Consider the following 6081-nt stretch of genomic DNA (forward strand, 5'->3'; position numbering starts at 1 on the left):
GTTCCAGTGTGCCTTTCCAGAATAGGAAACTCCTGGCATCAAGTCCCAAATGCACTTTGTTAGAGATTCAGGATTATCTGCACATTGCACCTACCTCCAAATACCTCTACATACTACCTGTCAAGTCCAGCACTTTTAAATTTTGTCCATTACATTTGGCCCGGCCTTTAGGTTTTTAATTGTGTCACAGTGTCATTGTTTTACTGTTCTATTGTTTTGCTTGATGTTTTATTATTTGCTTATGAGTTTTATTGTGTATTGTATTGTTAGAAGTATTGTAAAATGTGCAAAATTATATTGTTCATTGTATGTATTTGGTTATATTTGTGTAAGTGAGTTTGTGCCTTTAATTGCTGAAATGCTTGTGGTTTGGGTTTGGTCAATTGGGTGCAGGTGGATCTCATTGCTGTTGTTATAATGTTTTGCATCTGCCTGCAGTTTTTGGGTCTTGGTCTTGGATTTGGTTGGAGGTTTTTGTTTAGGGTCTGATGTCTGTTTTCTGAGTTTCCACTATGAAGCTATAATAAAGCAAGATTCTGCTGACAGGTTATGGGCCCAGAACGCTGCATAATCCATGTGTCTGAGGAAATATGTGGTGGAACATTAAGAAGTTTTTTGAAGGCATTTTTGAGTCTTCTGCTCCTGGCTGCTTTGGTGAGCAGCGAGGTTTAAAGTGATAGCTTGCTGCTGAACACTAAACCTTGGAAGATTTGCCTTCAGAGAAATCAAGAAGATTTATGGCTTGCTATGTTGGAGAATTTGCCTTCTACGTGCCTGAGCAGCAAGGGCCAACTATGTTGCTTTCCTGTCTTGCCTTGCACAAAAGGTTTTTTCAGCAAATGTTTCTGAAGCCAAAAGAAGAAGCAAACAGTTTGTGAGTCAGATCCTGTGTTTGAATTCCAGAGGATTACTGCAAAGTTTTGAAAGATATAGGACTGCTAGAAGCCAATTTTACTTGAAGAAGTGAAATACCAAAATTGGCTGGGCTGAAACCTGGGTATACTGGGGGTCCTTTCTTTTTTGGTGCAGTAAGTATTTGTTTCTGGAACTTTGGGACTTTAAAGTGAAATACCAAAATGGCTTTGCTGCCTCTTCAAGTTGGTTCACTCCCTTTTGATAAACTATCTGATAGTAACTGGCTCAGTTGGAGCATCAGATTTAAAGCTTATCTTGTTTCCCAGAATTTATGGGACATAATTGAGAATTTTCCAGCTCAACTAACTCCTGCGGATCAACAAAAAGATGAAAGAGCTTTGGCGCTTCTTCAGTTGTCTGTGTCAGATTCTTTGTTGGTTCACCTTCATAATATTCCTCATGCACAAACTGCGTGGAATCTGTTTAAAGATATGTTTCAAAGACAATCAAGTGGTTCAAAGATAATTCTTATGCGACAGCTGTTTAACCTCAAACATGAGGAGGGCACTCCAGTTCAAACTCATGTTACAAAAGTTGTGGCTCTTTTTTCGGAATTGAGAGCAAGAGACATTATTTTTCCCCCTGAGCAACAAGCGTTAATCTTGATGGGATCTCTATCTCGCCCTTTTTATGCGTTTATGGACTCTCTTCATGGAATTCCAGACAGGGATCTCACGATACCTTTTATTTCGGGGAAAATTATGGAATTTGAAGCTCAACGTAAATTGAGAAGTTTTGCTCCTATGCAGAAGGGTTCAAGTTCTGGGACTGCTTCTAATGACACTGCTTGTGTTGCTAAGCCAAAGTCACAAATTGTGTGCTTTAAATGTAAAAAGAAAGGGCATTATGCTAAGAATTGCAAACAGAATCCAGGACAATGGAGAAACAAGCAAGTGGAGAGACCTAGTTCTTCAAAGGACTTACAGCATGCTTTCCTGGTGACCTCTAAGAAGGATACAATGAACTCTTTCATTATTGACTCAGGCTGATCTCAGCATTTGGTAAAAACTATAGAACTGTTGACAAATGTGAGAGACTCTGATATAAACTTTATTTCTTTGGCAGATGATAGAAAAGTTAAAGTATTTTCTTGTGGTGATCTTTATATGGACAGTCTGAAATGTACTCTTGAGAATGTGTAGTATGTACCAGAAATTATGTATAATATTCTCAGTGTCAACAAACTTTTGGATGAAGGTTTTGAGGTGTCTTTAAAGAAAGAAAAGTCTATGCTAATTGATCTTCAAGGTGATGAAGTGCAACTGAGACAAGAAAAGGGATTTTTTGTTTTAAAGTCTGCTACAAATGTGTCTGCTTGCATTAAGCAAATACCTGATAATCCCAGGCCATTACATGACAAATGTATTCATGAATTTCACAGGAAAATGGGTCATTTGTCATGGCAGTATCTAAGACAGACAGCTGAGTTGTGTGAGATTCCTATTCAAGGATGTAAGAATTTTCTAGATTGTGAAATTTGTGCAGCAGAAAATCTTAAGAAAGCTCCTATAGCAAAATACAGTGCTAGAGTTTCAAAAAGGATCTTAGAGCTTGTCCATATTGATGTATCTGGTCCTCATCCTACTTCTGTAGGCGGGTCGAAATATTTTTTGATTTTGGTAGATGATTTTTCAAGGCTGAAGTTCACCTTCTTTCTAAGAACTAAAGGTGAAGTTTTTCAAAAAATGTCTGCTTGGCTGAAGCTAATGCAAACACAGTTTCCTGAGTACCCAGTACAAGCTTTTCAGAGTGATCGTGGTGCTGAGTTTATGTCCAAACAAATGCAAAATTTGCTTGAAAAGTTTGGCATAGTTCACAGGTTAACAAATCCTTACTCACCCAGTGAAAATGGGGTTGCAGAAAGGTGGATAGGTGTTGTAAAGGTTGTGGCTAGAAAAATGTTAAGAGATGCTAGTTTATCTGATGGATTGTGGGCTGAAGCCGTGGCAAACGCCACCTTTGTGCTCAATCGTTCTTTTTGCAAAAGTGTCAATAGTATTCCTTATGTTTTGTTTTTTTGGAAAAACTCCTGATTTGAGTTCAATCAGAGTTTTTGGAAGTGACTCATATGTCTTAATTCCTTCTCAACAAAGACATAAAAAGGATTCTATTTGGAAGAAATTGAAATATCTAGGCCCTGCTTCTGAGTCAAAAGGTTGGAGATTTTGGTGTGGTAATAATAGGGTGTTAGTTTCTAAAAATGTGAAGTTCCAACAACACAGTGGTTGGGAAAGGATTCAAATAAGGAAGTGTTTCTGCCTTTCAATACTACTCAAATGCACACACCACTAACCACACAGCCAACTACACAGCAAGCTTCACAGCGACCTGCTACACAAGTGCAATCAGTTTCACAACAGACTGCACAGCAAAATATACAACCAAGCACATCTCAAGATACACAGTTTGGAACACAAGTGCAAGTGAAGCAAGAATCTGTTTCTAGTCAGTTACAAGGCAGTAGTCCTGTAATTAAAAGGACAGAACCTCAGAAGAGAAAAGCTGAAGCTGAATCTTCTAGTTCAGAAAGTACTAGCTCTAGTAATTCAGAAACTGATGAGACTGATGGAGGAGATAGTACTAGGACCATTCCTAGGCGCAGTTCTAGGACAACTAAGGGTATTCCTCCAAAGAGATACCATTGTGAAGTTGTGAAAATACAAGAACATGACTGGTCTGAACCTCAAAGTTATAAAGAGATGTTGAAAAGAGATGAGACTGAGAGAAATCTTTGGTTAAAAGCAATGCAAAGTGAATTTGGTTCTTTGAAAGATTTGCAAGTCATGGAGAAGTCTAAAACAGTTGACAATGTAAAGGTTCTAAGTTGTCGTTGGGTTTATAAACGTAAACAAACAAAGGATGGTGGTTTTTTGTACAAAGCCAGGTTAGTTGCTAGAGGTTTTGAACAGATATATGGAGAAAATTTTAATGAGATATTTAGCCCCACAGTGTCTGGGGAAGCACTAAAAATAACCCTTGCAATTGCCAGTAATAGGAATTTAAAAGTCAAACATTTTGATGTGAATACTGCGTATCTTCATGCAGACTTGGAGGAGAAAGTTTATATATCTGCTATCCCAGGTTTTGAATCTGACCTTCCTGAAGGGATTTATCTTCTTAAGAAAAGTCTTTATGGTCTTAAACAAAGTGCACGTAATTGGAACCTACATTTAGACAAAGTGTTGACAAAGTTGAATTTTGTTGCCAATAGTTTTGATCCTTGTTTGTACTCAAAAGGAAGTGGAGACACACAAATGTTTATTGTAATTTATGTGGATGATGTGTTATGTATTGGATCTGAGGAAAAAATTCAGGAAGTATTTCAGAATTTGAGCAAAGTATTGAAAATCAAAAATCTTGGAGATGTTAATAGATATCTTGGCATAAATATTGCCAGAAATGAAAGTGGTTTTGAATTAAACCAAACTGACAAGATTTATGATCTTTTGAGAAGAACCAGAATGGAAAATGCAAACACTGTTAATACACCCATGGCTCTTCAGTTTTTACAACATGTAGATGGAGAAGTGTTTGATAACAATTTCATTTATCGTTCAGTTATTGGCTCTTTATTGTACATTGCAAACAACACAAGGCCTGACATTTCTTTTTCTGTTGGTATCCTAAGTCAAAGGATTCAAAATCCCTCACATACAGACTGGGCTGGAGTAAAAAGAGTTCTGAGATATTTAAAACAAACTGCTGAAAAAGTTTTCAGAATTTGTCCAGATGACAAAAAATCTTTAGAAATACATTGCGATAGTTCTTTCGCAAATCTAAAGGAAAATAAATCTGTTACTGGATTTGTAATAAAATATGCAAATACACCAGTGTGCTGGAAGAGCAGAAAACAGAACATTGTGGCATTAAGTACTGGAGAAGCTGAATTCTCAGCGTTGTCTGATGCTTTGACATCAGCAGAATGGCTAGAATCTTTGATTAAAAGTCTGAACATTGATTTAGAATTGCCAATACAAGTTTATGTTGATTCTCAAACCTGCATCGCTTTGGGTAAAAGTCAAAATATGAAAACGAAGTCTAGATACATTAATGTTAGATATTCAAATGTGCAACAATTTGTTAAGGACAAAAGAATTGTTCTCAATTATGTTCCTTCAGTCGAAAATGTTGCAGATATTTTGACGAAACCTCTTACTTGTGAAAAACATAACCAGTTTTGTGAAAAATTGAATTTATGAATGTATAAATATGAACTAATATAATTTTGTGGAGGAGTGTTAGAAGTATTGTAAAATGTGCAAAATTATATTGTTCATTGTATGTATTTGGTTATATTTGTGTAAGTGAGTTTGTGCTGAAATGCTTGTGGTTTGGGTTTGGTCAATTGGGTGCAGGTGGATCTCATTGCTGTTGTTATAATGTTTTGCATCTGCCTGCAGTTTTTGGGTCTTGGTCTTGGATTTGGTTGGAGGTTTTTGTTTAGGGTCTGATGTCTGTTTTCTGAGTTTCCACTATGAAGCTATAATAAAGCAAGATTCTGCTGACATGTATGTTGTTGTTTGTTGGCGGCCTTGGCCTTTGTAAGCCGCATCGAGTCCTTCGGGAGATTTTGCGGGGTATAAATAAAGTTAATATTAATAATAATAATAATAATAATAATAATAATAATAATAAACCTACAACAACCCTCCAATGAAATTCATGAAAATCCCATGAAATTCATAAGTTGACAGGCACCACCTTCAACCAAGCAGTTACATTATGTAACGACGTTTGAAAATGTTTATGTTCCTAGTTTGAAAGTGTTATTTCCTGATTAATTGTGCGGTACTTACTTTGAACATAGTTGTTATACTCCGAAACCTTTGTTTTTCTGGCTGCCACAAACTATGTTGAGTTGGTTGAGACTCTATGAGATATTCATTGAAAACTGTAGCAAAATGTGCTGCTGGATGTCTCTCAAAAGCAAAGTTTTTGCAGTTTAATGTGTTTTCCCCATGTTTTTATTATAGAACCAATTAGGAAATGACATTTATAATCCAGGAACAAAAATCGTGTTACATAGTGCAATTTAGGGTTGCCAACCCCCTGGTGTGCATCTTTTTATAGGAAGCCCTTTACGTGAGAGAAAGTTACAAAATAATGATCCAAATCACAGTTTGATAGACCATGTTTACTGAATTTTACCAATATATAAAATTGAGG

This window comes from Anolis sagrei, chromosome 2 (genome assembly GCF_037176765.1).
Source record: "Anolis sagrei isolate rAnoSag1 chromosome 2, rAnoSag1.mat, whole genome shotgun sequence".
Taxonomy (NCBI): domain Eukaryota; kingdom Metazoa; phylum Chordata; class Lepidosauria; order Squamata; family Dactyloidae; genus Anolis; species Anolis sagrei.